The 19,250-nt window shown below is 41.1% G+C and overlaps 1 long non-coding RNA gene across 2 annotated transcripts in view; it reads left to right on the top strand.

The window, feature by feature from the left end:
- LOC144616104 (uncharacterized) overlaps positions 1-19,250 on the top strand; it is a 104,373-nt gene that overhangs the window by 5,901 nt on the left and 79,222 nt on the right. Inside the window, exons 1-4 of one of the 2 annotated variants that reach the window (XR_013555018.2) lie at positions 6,839-8,989; positions 10,127-10,260; positions 11,938-12,033; positions 15,232-15,362. This is a non-coding gene — a long non-coding RNA (uncharacterized LOC144616104). Of the gene's footprint in view, positions 1-6,838; positions 8,990-10,126; positions 10,261-11,937; positions 12,034-15,231; positions 15,363-19,250 lie in introns of those variants that run through there. The other variant, XR_013555017.2, reaches the window with a different exon arrangement.

The raw sequence follows: 19,250 nt of genomic DNA, 5'->3' as shown, positions 1-19,250 counted from the left end.
AAGATGGTGTCAGAGCCGTGACCTGGGACTTGGAGGGTGGGAGGGGCGGGGCGGGGAGGGCAGGTCTCACAGCAGTGGCAGCATGGCCCCAGTAATGGCAGTCAAAGCGTGACTTGGGATTTTGAGGGTAGGGTATGGAGCAACAGCAGGTGCCCCCGTAATGGGGACAAAGTTGTGACCCGGGGTGGGGCACAGAGCAGTGGCAGCTCTGGTCCTGCACATGGCAGGGTGCTGTGGCGCCCCGATCTCAGAGACTGGTGGGCGGCTGCAGTGGGGGCCCCTGGGGGCAGGTCTCACGGCAACCGCAGCACCAGCTCGGAGGCCAGAGGAAGTGCAACAGCTGGAATCGGCGTTGGCAAAGACCGCAGGGTCATCTGTCGTAAAGGCTGCAAACATCTACGGCAGGGAGGCGTCCTGGGGTTCTCTTCTCCCTCTTCTCATGGGGTGAAATCTCTGAGGGAATCCCTCCTGGCACCTGCCTGCCACTGGGGGCTGGGAGAGGAGGTGACACAGCTAAATGCTGCCTGTGCTTTTCTGTGCGGCCTTCCTTGGTCTTCTAGCTCTGCAGGGTTTTTGCTGCTGCTTGGTAGTTCAGAGTTTTCCCTGTTGTAGGGAAACCTAGCTTTCCCTATTTTTGTCAGCTTGTAGTTAGTTGTTTCTTAATGGTTTTTGTGGAGGAGGTGAGCCTTGGGCTCCTCCCAGCCTTCCCATCTTGTTGACACCACTCTCTTCCTAACCTTTGTTGCCCTCCCCACCAATTTGATACTCCTTCTGCCAAATGGACTTTTTTTTTTTTGGATTTTGCTGAGACTGATCATTCCTGTTCTGATGAGACAATCTTAACATCAGGAGTACTGCTTTCTGCTGTTTGATTTTTGTTGTGCTCTGTTGTCTTTGAGGGTATACAGTATTGCTCATTCTTGCAAGGAAGATGTCTAAGAGATGAATGCCATTTAGTAGTCCAGAAAATCATCAATATTAGAAATATTTTTGTCATTTTAATTATTAATAACATCGTAATGTATACTATGTACTATAATTATATTAATATTTATTAATCATTATTAGTTACAAACAACCCTTTGTTTTTTCCTTAATCACTAGGTATGTTTAGTTCTTTGCTTTCTGATTTTCACTTGTTAGGACGTAATGACAATGCTGGTTCCTGCTGTATTATTTCAAATCCACAGTCTTAAGAACCAACTGAGATAGATACCAAAACACCATACTTTGTGTTTTATTTGTTTTGTGTTCTTTTGGATAAAATACGTCTGAAGTGTCTTTTTGTTGCCTAATGATAGATGTTTAATCTGCCTCCTGGGGACAAATTTCTCCCTGGATTGAAATGAAAAACCGTAGGAGTCACTAACGCATTATGTATTAAAAGGAAGATGTATCCTTGAAGACCAGATTAAATGGTCATTTTTTTAAAGATAAGACCACTTCCCTTGCTCTTTGTAGTATATCACCGTGAATGTTACCCCCAAACTGGTTGTGCAAAACAGTAATCTGGGGGGGAGAGGGAAAGAACAGGTAGTGAAATTACTGAGAGGAAGACATACAGGTAACTGCTGTTTGGTGTGGGCTGCAGGCGGTGTCACGAAGAAGCTACTTTACATGTGAACTCCATGCCCGATAGAATGTGTTGTATTTTGAAGGCAGACTTTCGGTTTCTAAACTGCTATGGAGAAGCACAGACTCTTTGAGAGCAGGGACTGTGACTCCCTACATGTTTGATCCCAGCCATGTGGGATCCAAGTAATAGCTGAGTCCAGTGTTAATAAACGAATGGCAGCATTAAATAGGGCTTTTTTTTCCTCTTATAGTTAGAAGTTCCCTCATTATTCTGCACCACGAACCTGTATTTGAAATCTCCCTGCCCCCACAAACCTTCCAAACCCCATAAGCTTCTTAGTCCAGAGCAGGGGTTGGCAAACTACCACCATGGGTCAAACCCAGCCTGCTGCCTGTTTTTGTATGGCCTATGAACTAAGGATGGCTTTCGCATTTTTAAATGGTTGAAAAAAATCAAAAGAATAATACTACTTTGTAATGTGAAAATAATGTGAAATTAAATTTCTGTTTCTGTAAAGTCTTATTGGAACATAGCTGTTATGCTCATTTATTTGCATATGGTCTCTGGCTGCTTTTGTGTTGCAGTAGCAGAGTTGAGTGGTTAGAATAGAGGCCATCTGGTCAGGAAGGCTGAAAATATTACTGCCTCGCCCTTTGCAGAAAAAGTTTGCCTACCCCTACCTCCTTGATCTAAAGAAACATAGGAGTTCCATCAGTAAATAAGAAATGAACTAGCTTTAGAGCTGGATGTTAAGGCACAATGAGAATTGCACCTACTGTTGAACACTGTGAAAGCACTTTAAATCCCTCTTTATAAGGATCCTGCAGGCTAGGCATTATCATCTCCATTTTACAGATGGAAAGGTTGAGGTACAGAGAGGTTACCTTGGCAAAGATTAAGCAGTGGGAATTTCCAAGTTAGGCAGTCCCACTTGGGTCTTTGCACTTTGCCCCTCTGCTATGCCACCACTCCTTAGAGACCTTTGCTCATTTGATATTCCAAGAACAGATAGGTTGTCCCAGGTAGTCGGAACATCTTGCTGCAATTTAAACTAGCCATTTTCAATGTCTGGTTGTACTTAAATGTTACATGTCAGGAAATAATTCGATGTTCATTTTGAACGGAATGCATGAAATACTGTTAACTTTAAAGGTAACAAGCTTTCAAGGCTTGTTGGGGCTGGGGGTCAGTGGGGAAGGAAAAAGATTTATATTTAAGTTTTTTTCACTGTGTTCTCAAAGTGAGGTCTATAATGAGGCTGTCGAGGGGTGAGAGGTGGAGGTAATTGTTTTTAATGGAGCCTGTATTAAGACTTGAGTAAAAGGCTGATGTTTCGGAGGCTTTAAGCTCCATCTGCTTTTGTACTTCTAAGGGAGTGAAAATTTGTCTGGATTTCTTTAGGGTGAATACTGAAAAGTCATTTTGGAGTCCTATAGTGCGATCAATAACAAATTTAGAACATGAATCCTTTTGTCCCCTATTGAACGAGAGAACAGAACAGGACAAAGCATATGGTCTATATAGCTGGTGATGGCAGAAGTCAGAGATTGAGCCTTCCCCTCCACACGTCCATCCTTGCTTGCGGACCCTGTTCCATTGAACATAAACCTGTGTTCCTTTTGGATTTATTGTTGTCAGTAGGCCCATGATTATCCCAGTCACGTAGGCTTGAAGCCTTGGAATTCCTTGTGGTTTCCCCTCCCCACTTAGCAGTATGTCCTTTGATTATTTTTCAGTCACAGGATCCTTAACCCCAGTCTGTTTTCATCCTGGCTACCCAGACTGTTGCTAAAATTTAACTGACTCTTCTCTCTTGCTGTCTCTTCCTACACACTACTACTGTCATTAGAGAAGCTTCCTAAAATGTTGCACATTGATCTCAGAAACCTGCCCATTTCTCATAGGGTAAAACATAGGCCTCCACAGGCATTTAGGCCCCTCCACAGTCTGGTTTCCACCTACCTTCCAACTTTCACAGCAGCTGCCTGCTCTGGACTAATCACTATTCCACTCACCATCATACCTGCATCACCCCTACACCAGCCTGCTTCAGTCCCCAGCAAATTAGCTCATCAATCTTGTTCTCTTGCTTCTAGTTTGTTTTTTTTTTTTTTAACACCTGCTGTGATCCCAGCCTTCTCCTTCCCAGACTACCCTGACTTTTGGCAGTAAGTCCCGCTATTTGTTAACACTTTCCTTGTAGTCATCGCACAGGTTCCTATTTACCTCTGTGTTTTTTCTGTTCTTCTGATGAGGTTGTAAATTCTTCAAGTTCACGTTCTTGCATGTTGTATCCCTAGGACCTAACACATAAAGGATGCTCAGTTAAAAAGAGTTAATGGCAGCGAAATATATTCCATGAGATCAGTACCTTTTTCTGAAATTGCAAAGGGTGGAGAAATTAAGTCTTGACTACTCTCTGATAAAAGAGTTGCTGCATGGGCAGAGTTATAGCTATGGGCTGTTCCCTTCCTTGCTACTATGTGCCATAAATAGGTTTTTAGAGACTTTGACTCTATAGCAGTAATATGTAATCCCTGTCTATGCTTGGCTTTCCCTCTAGGTGCCAGGAAAAGCAAACAAATGTTAAGCTCTCCTTCCCAGTTTGCTCTATACACTTCTGATGAAAAATCTGCTCCAACTATCTTTGGCTTTGAAAAGATCATTGCTTACTTTTCCTTTGTCTGGAGCAGTGATTTTCGAACTTTTATGCACAAATACTTCCTACTTTGTTATAAACTAGTTTTAAAAGGAAACTGTTAACACTGCATATTTAAAGCTGTCCCTAAGTTTAAATATTGGCAAAAGGATATAATTTCCAGCATAGTATACATATTGACATTTTAAAACAAAATGTTCATTACTCTTTCAAATATATCCAGTTGAGTCTAAATAGCATAGAAATTTAATACCATCAATCACTATAGAAAATACACAAGACATTTTACATTTTACAATTTTTACAATTTTTAATCTTTCCTTTTTCTTGGACTTATATTTTCATTGCAGTTCCCTCACAATATTTTATCCTAATGTAACACAGAAAAATCCTACTAGATGGGACTTAAAAAATTGAATTATTAGGGGCACCTGGGTGGCGGTTAAGCATCCGACTTCGGCCTAGGTCATGATCTCACGGTTCATGAGTTCAAGCCCTGCGTCAGGCTCTTTGCTGACGGCTTGGAGCCTGGAGCCTGCTTCGGATTCTGTGTCTCCCTCTCTCTCTGCCCCTCCCCAGCTCATGCTCGCACTCTGTCTCTGTCAAAAATAAAAAAACTTAAAAAAAATTGAATTATGAAAATGTGAGGTCATATTATTATAATCATTATGGCAAAAAAAAAAAAAACAACCAAAAAACACAAAAACAAAAAAACAAGCCCTGTATGTTTTAGTCTGTATTGTCACACAGGGCAAAAGTAATGGTAAGACCAATCACGAAACAAAGTCCGAACTGATCACGAGGTGATCACTTTCTACCCACCACCACCAGTACATGCCTTCCCTAGAGAAGCTTAGAATGTTTGAGAATAGGGGGCTGGCTTGGAGGATAGGGGCCAATCCCATTAGATCAGATTTTCATTTTCCTGGAGTTGGTTGCCTTAAAATTTTACTGTATATTTGTACGCTCAAAAGTCCTATCAATTATGCTATCCATGTCTTTGCAACAAAAGCAAGTATATACATTTAAATTTTTTCTTGTGATCCTTAAAGCTGTGCTAAATTTCTATGTTGAGTTATTTAAATAATTTTATGCAATAAAAATATAAGTATATTTAAAAATTTGATACTTATTAAATGAGATGTAAAGTTTTTGGAAGTCCTCTTTTAATGAGATTATTTTTCAGATTAGTTTATGTGTCCTTGGATAAATGTGGCATTTTGAGAATGAAAGACAGATCAGCATTAATTCCATTTCTGTCTTTCATTTCTGTGTAAAGGTTGATTGAAAACTGCCCCTAAATCAAGGGATGGGAATAGAAGTAGCTTTAAAAATCACTTTACTCAATTCTTTAAATTCCATCCCCAAAATCACATTGTGGTTTTAGTCATCCTTCAGCCGACAGCATGATTAGTTTATTCTTCATTTTTTAGAAGAATTCTTCATTTTTAGAAGAGTTTGTTATTTAGAATTGTTCATTCTCAAATTTAGGGACATAAACTCAAAGGGCTTTATCAAGACTATCAAAGATTGCTACTTGTATCTGTTACTCTTTCACTTAGAAAAGCTTTATTTATTTATTTATTTATTTATTATTTATTGTTTATTTTTGAGAGAGGGGGGTGGTGAGAGTGAGTGGGTAGAGAGAGGGAGAGCCAGAATCCGAAGCAGGCTCCAGGCTTCGAGCTGTCAGCACAGAGTCCGATGTGGTGCTCGAACGCACGAACAGTAAGATCATGACCTGAGCCAAAGTCAACGCTTAACTGACTGAGCCACCCAAGCGGCCCAAAAAAGCTTTATTTAATTCAATATATTTAATCCAATTGGGAAATCCAATCTGTTACTTTCAAAACACCTTTCAGATATATTCTTTTGATAAATTAGTGTTTTAAATATATTTTCATCATAATATATGTTTCATTAAATATGTAATTCATGAAAACCTTGGAGCTGCACATTTAATCAATTTATGGTAAATGTCCACCATTTAATGAAACCAAGTCAAATATCCACTGTATCATCAATAAATCAAATAACTAAATCAGACTTTCTTTCTGTCTGAAAAAGTCTGACTTGAAAATTTCAGTGTTGTGTTAGTGAATTTTGAAGAATGTTATAAAAAAGCATTAAGCACATGATAGAACACTTTTTGTAAGAGATGACTAAAAGCAGTCAAGGTCTAAAATCACACAGATTTAACATAATTTTTAAAGAAGCAAGATAAATCAATGTACTCTTTCTCAGTATTTAACTTGTAACAAGTCATCTGTAAGCTAAGATTATGTTATTTAAGAAGCAAGTAGGTTTATAAGGCAAAATATTCTTTCAATAAAGCTGTGTGCTTATAGTGAACTAAAGAATTGGTTCACTCAATTCTTGGTAGAATTAAGAATCAAAAATAACATTAAATTAATTAGATGGGATCAGACTTTTCCTATAAAATGTTATACAGGTTGCTAAAAACTAACTGGTGTGGCAGCCAGAATCTATTTTCTGTTAGTAGGTGGTAGGAAATATTTATCATCTCATGAGATTAAATTAAGATTTGGCTGTATTTGGAATAAATATTTCATGATATGCATGGAAAGTTGTTTGCAAATTTTATTCAGTGCATCATGAAAATTTTGGTAGTTATATTTTAAGTTAGAATTAAAATGGTCAGCATTGGGGCAACTGAACCGCTCAATTGGTTGAGTGTTCTGCTCTTGATTTCGGCTTGGGTCATGGTCTCATGGTTTGTGGGTTTGAGCCCAGCATTGGGCTTTGCTGGCAGCGTGGAGCCTGCTTGGTTGGGACTCTCTCTCTCCCTCTTTGTCTGCCCCTCCCCTGCACACACCTGTTCTCTCTCTCTCAAAATGAATAAACTTTAAAAAAAAGGAAAAGAAAGTTCTCCTCCTTAAAAAAATAAATGATCAGCATTACTAAACTGTTTTTGTTTTGACTGCTCAAAGGTAGTTTTCTTTCCGGTCAGTGATGGTTCCAAAGATGAGTATTTTATTTTATTTTTATTTTTATTTATTTTTAAAGTTTATTTATTTTGAGAGAACATGCGAGTGCACGCACGCAAGCAGGGGAGGGACAGAGAGGGAGCGAATCCCAAGCAGGCTCCGCACTGTCAGCACAGAGCCCGACTGAGGGCTTGATCCCACAAACTAAAATGATGACCTGAGCCACCAAAATCAAGAGTTGGACGCTTAACCAACTGAGCCACCCAGGCACTCTAAGATGAGTTTTAAATAGCAGGAAAAATTACTTATGAGAAAAGATGTAGCATTCGGTATTTCTTTCTTTTTTTTCTGAGTTTATTTGTGAGAGAGAAAGAGTGTAAGCAAAAGAGGGGCAAAGAGAGAGAGAAGAGAAAGAATCCCAAGCAGGCTCCACGCTGCCAGCCCAGAGCCCAACGTGGCTCACGAACCATGAGATCGTGACCTGAGCTGAAATCAGGAGTTGGAGGCTTAACCGACTGAGCCACCCAGGCGCCCCTAGCATTTAGTATTTCTCGCCGGTATTTCCTGCTTTGCTGGTGTGGCTTCCGTCAGGAGGGATGTACTTCACAGGAATCTGAAGATGAAGTGGCCAGTTTGTTAAACAAAACCCTCATCCCTTCCACTGTACTACACTTTACCACATGCCCAAAACTTGAGCATTCTTACGATTCCCCAGATGCCCCCTCTCTAAATCTCCCTTAACAGAAATACAGAACAAGGAGAATCAGGAAGCCCCAAAGACTAACAACACACTGTGCTCTGTAGATCTTAATGCCTCAGGGCAGTACAATCTTCTTAGTACAGGTTGGAGAGATGACTGATGTGCCTTTGGATGGAAGGAATATTGTGGATTCAGTGTGGTTGTCTTTCAGATTGCTCAGTTTGAGGGAAGGGTATGTATGGAGGAAATTTCCTTTAAAATTACCCTTGAGGTGCCAGGGTGCCTCAGTCTGTTAAGCGTCCAACTCTTAATTTGGGCTCAGGTCGTGATCTCAGGGTTCATGAGATAGAACTCCATGTCAGTCTCTGTGCTGGCAGCATGGAGCCTGCTTGGGATTCTTTCTCTATCTGTCTCTCTCTCCTTCAAAATAATTATTTACAAGAAAAACTTTAAAATTACCCTTGCTCAAGGACCCCTTTAAAGGTTTTAAGGTACCCCTCATAGGGTTAAACAAACCCCGTATGAAGGCCTCTGGTCCAGAGTGTTGAAAAGTTCTGCCCTTATTTCTGTGTGTTGTAAAATGTTTTCCATGAGTGATACTGTGGGTTTTCTTGAGTCTACGTTTGATAAAAGCTCTTATTTAGGACTTTCTTGGTGAGCACCGAGAAAACTCGTTTAATCTTTTGTAGGGGGGTGTAAAACAAACTATCGTGCCCCAGCCTCATTAATGTCATAAAGCTTATCCATCAACCAGCCAACACCAAGCCTTTTGAGTTCCCTTTATCAGATAATGTCAAGAACACCTGGGTTAGCGTTCTTCCCACCTCAGTCTAGTGCTTATTCAGCCCTGAGCTGTGTTGAAATTGCACACATACTAGGTAGAATGTTATGAAACAGTTTTCAGTGCAGACAGCTGAGACCCAGTCACTTTCTCTGTTGAGTGTTTGAGCGATTACACCGTACTTCTGCTAGCTTGCTTAAAACGTATAAGGGGCCCCACAGGGAACAATGCCCATGACTTTTGTTCGTGCTCTGTATATAGCGAGAAAAATGTGGGAACTACAAACAGTAACTTAATGATGACTCAAGAAGTTCAGGAAAGACAGGTATGATATAATAAACAAACCTCAAGTCCTAACACTTGTGTTAGATCCTGCATTCCTTATGCAGGCAGCTTCTTTGTGTTGTGTCAAGTGGTGTTTGGGGAGAAGGGAAGGGAGGGGAGCATTTCAAAATAAGATGTAGTAGGGGCTCCAGGGTGTCTCAGGAGGTTAAGTGTCTGACTCTTGATCTCAGGGTCGTGAGTTCAAGCTCCACATTGGGCTCTGCACTGGACGTGAAACCTACTAAAATAAGAAATAAAAAATTAGATGTAGTGAAGTTTCAACTTAACAATTTAAAACATTCTCGTATGTGATTTTTTGCTCAAGTTGTATAGACCAAATGCAATAAGAATCATACGCTGTCTCTTGAGAAAAAGGTTCTTTATTTTTTGAGAAAGGTTATTAATCCATTCAAAGACTGCACTCTACTACAACATTTTTTATGGCCTTGCTGACTAAAGTCATTTGTTCCAAGGCTCTATTTGACTGTCAGGTTTGGGGAGAAAATTTACTACTTCTGCTCAAGGTAGAAGGGAATAGAATAAGATAAGCATTAGGAATTTCTCAAGGCTAAGAGGAATCTCTGTACAAAGAAGAGGAAGCAATTGGAGGCTGTATAACCAGAATGCCTCAGCCGGGGGATATTTCCCTAAGCTTGTGTCCTTGCTCCTCACCTTGCTTTACTGTCTCCCTGAGACGCACAAGATTTTATCACTTCGCTGCAAGAAGTTCCTAAAATCGATTGCCCTGACCCCTCTTCTGAGTTCCCGAAGTTCTTCTGTACCAGCTTGCTGGATATTTCATGAGAGTCGCCAGCATCTTAAAGTTAACACATTAAGAAATAAAACGTGGTTGTCCCCCCAGCCCCACCCTCCAGCCTATACTTCTGTCACCTGCTCATCACTCACATTCAGAATCTGTGGCAAAGCTGCCAATTCCCTGTTCTTTACGCTTCTGGGGAGACCTCATTTGTCACACTGCAGTGTGGTTTGGCGTTCTGCCCTTGGAGGAGCCCGAGATGTGATTACCCTTTGCATCTAGAATGAAAAGTTTGCTAATGAAGCTGGAGGAAAATGTTATGCTTTCAGGAGGTGACGCCTGAGCTTGCTTGAATCAGCCTTTCCCTCTCTTGCTCCCAAGTATAGGGCCATATATCTGCCTGGTGCACCTGTCATCTCTACAAGGCCCTGGACTAGTTTGCTGTAGCCTCTGGAAAGAGAAGAGTTGGCTACCGACTCCTAGCCATTGACGTTTCATCTCATTTGTCGGAATAGGTGGGCTTTGCCTCTATTTTTTTTTTTTTTCAAGTTTTTATTTAAATCCCAGTTACCATACGATACGAGATTAGTTTCAGGTGTACTTTATGTCTAAGTGCATCTCTCTAGGTTTCTAGCCTTTGAACTGTACTGAGCATGGAGAGGGTAACATAATTCTGATTTAAATTTTGAATTTTCTTTCTACTTCTTCATTTATAATTCATGCAAACTATTTCTGATATCCCCTAGAACTCTTGTGTCTTAAACATCCCTCCTGTAAGGCGAGTGATGAATGTGTTCCCGTGTGAGCTCTCAGATATGGAGATGGTGTGTTTGGGGAAACTATGCAGTGCTGTCGCCTAACTGCCCAGTTTCAGGCTTGGACTGTGTGACTCTTTGATGACTCGGTTATGAATATTCTGAGAGCTGTGGTTGGCCCCGTCACCCTGTCCTCATACAGTCCTTACACATTCTCAGACCCTGTCATGCAGGGGCCACACCTAAAAGAGCACCGTAGAAGTAGGGCTTCCTTGGAGTTTGGTGGTTCCATGGACAGCAGTGGAGAAATCTTCTCCTCAGCCATGTTGAGTAGAAGCGATGCAAATAAGCATAGGCTCACATTCTGGTGGAAGGTTTTAGGTAGACACTTCTAGAAAATTCTGTACTTGATAACGGATAGGAGAATGTTAGACACGTTTTGAAGTTCAGATCAGTGATGTATCATCCACAGTTATGTATTTTCAACCAGCTAATACTTATTGAATATTTCATTCTAATTCAGAAAGGAAGGCATAAACAGGGAAAGATAGCTAACTACATAAAGTAACTAACTAGCTAACTAAGTAGCTGACCATGTGAAGTAGGTTTCAAAAGGGGCCTAACTGTGCAGCCTGGTGTTTAAGAGTGTAAGGGTTTGGAATCAGATCTGGGTTTTGATCCTGGTTCTGACATTGGTGCTGTGGCCTGGGCAGGTTACTTCATCTTTTTCCTCCCAGTTTTCCCTATAAAGCTTTCTTTGTAGGCTTGTTGTAGGAGTTAAATGAGCTAATATCTGAATCATGCCTAGTGAATTATGGCTGATTTAGCTAGACTATCCTAGAGTAAAACACAAATAAAACATCTTCAAAGTGTATCACGATGCTGAAGGGTGTCCTAATAACCATGGCATACTGGAGGCAGGGCCACAAGTCTAGGGCTCCTTCATTTTCTATGATTAAGGAATGAGCGATCCCAGAACCTGGGATGGAGTTCAGAATGGTGGCTCTGACTGTTACAGGGACAGAAGGGAAGCCAGGGGCCAGGTTGGCAGACACATCACTACATCAATTCAGCAGAAGGAGAGTTCATACCAACCCCCAAACAAGCAGATTTAGTTACCAAAGTGCCAACTACCCATCATCAAGTGGAGGTGATGGGAAAGTAACATGATTACAATCCATGATACGATCATGGTACATGGAGGATATTGAGCAGAAGAAAAGATGAATAGACTAGGGAGTCAGAGAAGACTTCCTCTAAGTGGAAACACAAGTTAAGTCTTCAAGAACAAGGCAATAGACATTAAAAAGAGAAGAGGTAACTGTTTATCAAGCAGCAGAAACAGCATGTTGTAAGAAATGAAAACATGGGAACCAAAACATAACCCAATTCTCTTAAGATTGTATTTTCCCAATGGAGTTCTGTTTTTTCCCCCAGCGTGAAGACCTAGATTTTAAACCTGTTCTGGACTCTCACCCTGACCCACAGAACCTGCATCATCTGCTTGGGTAACACCGAACCAGATTTCACCTGGTAAGAACTGTTCTTGAAATGTTGTCTAAAAGTCCTGACCATGAAGCCTTTAAGAGCAGTGATATTAGATCCAACTCTGAGCTGGCTTCTCAGATTTCCACTCGACTGGTTCTACAACAAGTGCTCTGTGGGGTAGGGAGTTCCTCATCCCACTCACGTATATTCGCACTGAAATGAATTGCTCACTCCAGCCTTATAGTAATAGCCTCCAACAAACAGTAGATAGCTTAAAAGGCAGTCTTTTGTTAGACCTTAGTAGAAAGATTAATGGGTACCAAAGAGTTTTGTCTCCTTGGCTCTCAATCTAATTTATCATCAGAATTGCTTAAGGAATTTTTAATGCAGAGTCCCGGGACCTACTCCTACAGATTCCAAAGCAGAGCCTGGGTCTGTATTTAAAAAAAAAAAAAAAAATCTCCCACAAATGACCCTAGTCAGCAGCTGTATCCGGGAGCCTTGGTTGAGAAGACAGCCTCTGTGTTCTCTGTCCACTGACCGTCGCTGATGGAATCTGACCAATCACACTCTCTTGAGTCGATACTGGAAGCCACGAGTCATTTTGGGCACCTTTCACATGGAAGTAATAAGCTCTGAGCTCTGTGACAGCAGCATTTCTCCTTGTCCACAGAGGCAGTAAAAGCCGGTCAGCAAAGAGACAAAAAGCAGCAGAGACGCAAGGCTTCAGAGATGAGACATGGCAGACATGTTCTGGCAGCTTTCCATTTCCAGTTTCTTCCGGAAGCCTAGCCCCCCTCCTGTCTTTGCTTCCGTGAGGTGTTTCTTTATCCTGTAATAAATTCCCGTCTCTGGCTCAAGCCAACACCAGTTGGTTTCAGTTACTTGGAATCGAGGAGCCCAACTACTCCAAGTCTAACTCAAACAGCCACTCTAAAGAACAGTCAGAGAAAACACTTTAAACACACTATGGTATGAAATATCAACTTTCTTCCCAAACAAGTCTGGAAAGGGGCTTGGGGGAGGGAGAAACGAAACACTCTTGCTATCGAGTAGTGTATTCCATAACTAACTTGGTACGAGGGGTACTCCTTTATGGAAACAAGAACAAAGACATTATATTGATTTGGAAGAAATGAAAGGGAGCAGTGGAAGGCACGCAAACGAGCAGGGCCCAGATGGGGCTCCCTAATGGAAAAGGAAATATAGCCAATCTTGTGGCACAGATGATTTCTGAGGCCGAGCCAACCTCAGTTATGCTGGTCCCGATCTGTACCTGCTGCCTCACCCTCTCTGAATCAGCCCAAGGCTGGTGGAGGTCTCTGAACCGGGCCAGGGTTTTTGACTGGTTGGGTTCAAACAATCAACACTGCCTAAGAAACAAATAGAGCACAGCTGTTCTCAAATGGGAAAACAGGCGAGCTAGTCTTTCCCGAAGGGAGCCGTCCTTGCCAAGCCAGGATGCCTTAAGGGTCTTCCTGCGCAGGGCATTTAAATACTCCTCTACTCTTGAACAGGAAACTCGTTCAACCCTCCTGGCCACCATCACACACCTGAAAACCAAACAGACATTCATCCAGCCAGGGGACTGGGAATTTAGAGCAGCGTCACTGAGCAGCTGCTTCCTCCCCTGGTAAGCCTGAGGCCACAGAGGCAACGTGGGTGGAGCAGCCCTGCTCCGTTGGGTCCTGTGGCCGCAGAACAGCCCCTGAGCTCAGCCGGCGGACGCCTGCCACTGGAAATAAGATTAGAAATGGGCCAGAGCAGTTCTGAGGCAGAAAAAGCCACCCCAAACAGAGTAAAATTGGGTTCAAAATGTCATTACATGCCACACTAGTGGTCTTTGAATTATTTCCCAGAATTCGCAGGGGCTCTACAGAACACACTGAAAAAGAGTGGGGTCTGAGTCTCCTCTCACCCCTGGATTCTAACAGAGTGGTTCTACCTTTGTCTATTCACTGGTCTTCTTGTCTCTTTGCAGAATGGATTCGTAACTAATAATAGTAGTAGCTCACACTGAATGTGTGGTTGCATGAGGGCTTGTACACACACGCACACCAGACACTATGCTAGGTGTTTCAGATGCCTCCGCATGATTCCTTCAGCCAAGTTCAAGTGGTAGATTCTGTTATCATCTCCCTGGCATAGTTGAGGAAACAAAAGTATCTTGTCCGAGGTCATACAGCTAGCAGGTGGGAAAGCCAGGAATTAAATCCAGCTCCCTCAGATCCTGGAGCCCTGATACTGTCCCTGGGATGGACCACAGGAAAAACCATCTAGGGGAGGAAAATGAAAAGTGAGCCTTTCGTGAGAGCTGTCATTCTCAACCTTGCCCACACACTAGAATCACCTCGGAAGCTTTAAAGATTATGAATGCCAGGCTCTTGCCCCTGGAGATACTGACTTAATGGATCTGGGGAACAGCCTGGGCATAAGGATTTGTTTTTAAAGACTGAGAACCACTGCCTTAGAGAAACAGTGATAGGAATTCAATAATTAAAATTACATGTCAACACTGATTTGAGAGTGTCAAAGACAGGAATTTCCCTCCTGGCAAATTACTCAGCTGATGGTATAAAAAGTGTCCTTTAAGAAGGAGAAAGAAACACAGCCAAACTCCCATAGCTCTGGAGCAAAGGTGGAGAAGACTGTTTTCTCCTTCTCCCCCATGGCTCAGCTATGACCTTGAGTACACACGGTGGTCACTTATTTGGTGGGGCTGACACAGAGGATAGCTGACATGAGGAGGACACAAGGAAAGATGTGGGAAAACTGTAAACTGGGAAACAAGGCCCTCCACCTGTGATTCCAGCTTTTATGTGCTCAGTCCAGGACCAAGGATAAGCTGAGGCCGGTGAAGCCTTGAGCATAAAATTTAAGGGGACTCCAAAAACAAAACCTAAAACTCATCCATCATGAACATAAATAACGTTTTAGTGCCATATTTAAAAAAATAAATATCAATGCAAAAAAAAAAAAATCCATGGTGAACTAAATGTCAAGAATTTCAATACAGACAGTATCCAACAGGGCTCCAAGGGGCAGGGGTGAGGTGGAGTGAGTGGTGCAAGTAAGTGTAGGATTGGATCTTTCGTCTTCATTTAAAAAGGACTTTTTGGGACATTGATCTTGACTTTTAAAGTTTTTTGCATTAAAGCATTATTTTTCTTAATTTTTTTGTTCCACTGTGAATCCTAGTAAACATTCCCACAAGGGGAGTAAACTTCTTTTTGGCTTGTTCAGATCCTTCTGAACTGAGGGAGGGGAATATCACAAAAGCACCAGAAGAACACTAGCCTCCCAGAGGCCTGATGGGATTTCCTGTACCAGAACGACTCAGACAGAGAAAGAGCCTCATTGTTCAGAGCCAGCAGGTAAGGAGGGAGGGAGAGTGGAGAACCGTGCTCGGGGAGGCTAAGGTCAGTCGCTGTGCCCAGGGCAGGCTTGGAGTTCCTGTCTCTGTTGACTTACTTGGCTGGGAAAACACAGCTCTCGGTCATACAGGATTCTAACCCTGGTTAGAATCCCTTGGTCAGTTAACCTGTCTAACCTTCAGATCCTTTATCTGTAAAATAGAGCTAATAATGTACCCCCCACAGGGATATTTTGGAGGATAGATGAGGTAATATCTATAAAGCATTTTGGACACTACCTGGTACGTTCTAAGTGCTAAAACGTGGCATTTATTGTAAGGTGACTATTCCATTTTCTAAGTCTGTTCTAGAAGCTCCACCTTCCTATCTCAGTCCACTTTTGGTACATTTCACTGCTCACTGATAACTCACCAGAGAGGTAGGCCAAATCAGTCAGGTTTATTACTTGTTAATAAATCTGGGAGGTTGTCACTAAAATGGGTCAGGGTTAGAGAAGGGAATGGAGAAGACTGGATTCTTGACTCACGTTTAGAACTTACGAGCTGCGTGGACTTAGGTATAACCTTTCACATCTCTGAGCCTCTTTATTCTTTACTGAAGGAAGATTATAATAGTATCTTTCTTATTCTCCTCTTGTGGGACCATAGAGATAAAGTTGCAAAAGTGACTGGTAGTTGCAGACTCAGGTGGAAATAAGCTTTAAGGCATAATTTGCTATTATTGTTATTATTATTATTATTGTTACTTTTTATTTTAGAGAAAGAGAGCACGCACAGGAGTGGGGGAGAGGGGCTGAGCAGGAAAGAGAGAGAATCTTAAGCAGGCTCCATGCTCAGTGCAAAGCCCCTAGGTGGGGCTCGATTTCACAACCATGAGACCATGACCTGAGCTGAAATCAGGAGTCCGATGCTTAACTAACTGAGCCACTCAGGCACCCCTAGGGTACAATTCGTTAAGTAGGCTCATTTTTTGTCTGGGCTGATTCACCTGGTGCTGATACAGAACTTCAATAAGACTTGGAAGTAGATTCTTTACCCGGGACTTTAAAATGATAACAGAAAGGATTGGGAGGAACAAAATTTGGACTATGGAGTGAACTACCTATTATTTGCTAAATTTTTACTTCAAGTAGAGAGACTAGACACTAGCTCTGATATTAACTATATTACTTCCCCAGTAGGGAACTTCTTAAAATTGGATAATTTTAAGAGGTATGACTTGGGGAGGGGCACCTGGGTGGCTCAGTTGGTTAAGCATCTGACTTTTGATTTCTGCTCAGGCCATGATTCTGCAGTTCATGGGTACTAGCCCCACGTTAGGCTCTGCACTGTCAGCAGAGATGTCTGCTTGAGATTCTCTTTCTTCCTCTCTCTCTGTCTCTCTCTGGCTCAAAATAAACACATAAACTTAAAAGAAATTAAAAACAACGTAAAATAATAAAATAAAATAAAATAAAATAAAATAAAATAAAATAAAATAAAATAAAAAAATAAACAAGCACGACTGGGGGGACATGTCTCCCTCCTGATCCTGCCTAGAAGCACTTCCTCTGTTGTCCTAAGTTTGTATATTTTGATCTTCTTAAATGTCTCATGTGGTTACACATTCTCCATGAGTGCGTACTTGATCACTTCTTTTTCTCAAAGGTCATGTACTAATTCATGACAATTTTTAGTCTTTTTTGGCTGGAATTATTTACAATTCAAACTTAATTTTTTATTTGTTACTTTTATTATTATTTTTTTTAACGTTTATTCATTTTTGAGAGACAGAACAGAGCATGAGTGGGGGAGGGGCAGAGAGAGAGGGAGACAGAATCCAAAGCAGGCTCCAGGCTCTGAGGTGTCAGCACAGAGCCTGACGGAGGGCTTGAACTCACCGACCATGAGATCATGACCTGAGCCAAAGTCGGAGCCTCAATTGACTGAGCCACCCAGGTGCCCCTACAATTCAAACTTTAAATGCAGTCATTTTCCAGCCATCATTAGAAAGTGAGTATAGAGTTATGATTGAGAACATGGGCTCTGATACCATGCTATGTCGGCCACTAAATAAGTGGCCTTCCCCCTCTTAAGTGGGGGCACAATAGCCCTCATCTCGTAGGACTATAGTGAGAAATAAAAAGAATCCGTGTTTATAATGTGCTTAAAATAGTGCCTAGCGAATAGTAAATGCTTCATCAGTGTTAGCCACTATTGTTTTGGTCGCAATTTGTGGAAGCTACTACCCTGATCTGTGCAATTCTGAAACCTAAAGCTTGTTCTATGGGGCAATTCTTGTGATTTCAAATACAGTTCCCTATTACACTTTCTTCAATGTTTGTGTCTCTCCGTTTCTTTGCTTTCTTCCTCTCTTCACAATGGCAATGGGAAGGATTTAGAGGTAGGATTTTGTATCTGAACAGTGTGACATGCTATACTGAATGATGTGGCTTATTCTTAAGTACAGCATCACAGCAGCATTGTATTTTATGCTGTGTTAGGCATTCCTTAGATGTATAAAATGAGAAAATAGTAGTGTGTTATCCTTATTAGCTTACTTTCTGCTGCTTCTTGTGTAGGAATGACTAAAACTCTACCATGATTTATACCAATACATATTTGAAGATTGGAATTATTAATTAAATCAGAATTTTAAAAAGAATGTGTGGCATGAAATCAGAGTTGATAAACATTCCTGTGCTAATTTATTTTAAAATGACTTTTTTTTTTTTTTGCTCAGTTGGTTGAGCATCTGACTCTTGATTTCGACTTGGGTCAGGACAGTTCATGGGATTGATCCCCTCATTGGGCTCCGTGCTGGCAACGCAGATCCTGCTTGAGACTTTCTCTCTCCTTGTCTTTCCTCCCCTCCCCTGCTCATATGTGCTCTCTCTCAAAATAAATAAATAAATTTAAAATTAAATAAAATGACATTTTTATTTTATTTAATATTTTTAACGTTTTATTCATTTTTGAGAGACAGAGCACGAGTAGGGGAGGGGCAGAAAGAGCCGGAGACACAGAATCCAAAGGAGGCTCCAGGCTCTGAGCTGTCAGCACAGGGCCCGATGTGGGGCTTGAACCCACAAACCACAATATCATGACCTGAGCTGAAGTCGGACGCTTAACAGACTGAGCCACCCAGGCATCCCATAACGTTTTTATTTTAAAAGGAATATGTATTAATGTACAAACTTGAGAAATATAGAAAAATATTAAGAAAATTTAAAAATCAGTTATTATCCCATTACCCAAAGATTGTTAACACCCAATTTCTGTTTTGAGTTGGAAATAAGTATTTACAAGTGTAGACCATTTAAGAAATGACAAGGTACTTTTATCAGATGATCTCCTGTGATCTTGACAGCAGCTCTGAGGTGAGCAGTTTATATGTATATGTATATATACATATATACATATATATAAAATATATATATAAAATATAAATATATATTAAATATAAAATATATTTATATATTTATATAATATATATAATATATATTTATATATTTATATAATATAATATATATAATATATGTTTATAATATATATAATATAAAATATATATATAATATATATAAATATATATATATAAATATATATATATTTTTGCAGTTTATATTCTATTTTTTAAAAATGTTTATTTATTCCTGAGAGAGAGACAAAGTGTGAGCAGGAGAAGGACAGGGAGAGGGAGACACAGTATCTGAAGTTGGGTCCAGGCTCTGAGCTGTCAGTCCAGAGCCCAATGCGGGGCTCTAACCCACAAATCATGAGATCATGACCTGAGCCAAAGTTGGACGCTTAACCCACTGAGCCACCCAGGCACCCTGGCAGTTTATATTCTAAATGGAAACTTAGCCTCTGAAAGGCTGATACTTGGTTGAGTTCAAAGAATTGGTGAGTA

This window comes from Panthera onca, chromosome B1, assembly GCF_046562875.1.
Source record: "Panthera onca isolate mPanOnc1 chromosome B1, mPanOnc1 haplotype 2, whole genome shotgun sequence".
Taxonomy (NCBI): Eukaryota; Metazoa; Chordata; class Mammalia; order Carnivora; family Felidae; genus Panthera; species Panthera onca.
Note: the sequence above shows the minus strand (reverse complement) of the source record. Positions and strands in the feature narration are given on the sequence as shown.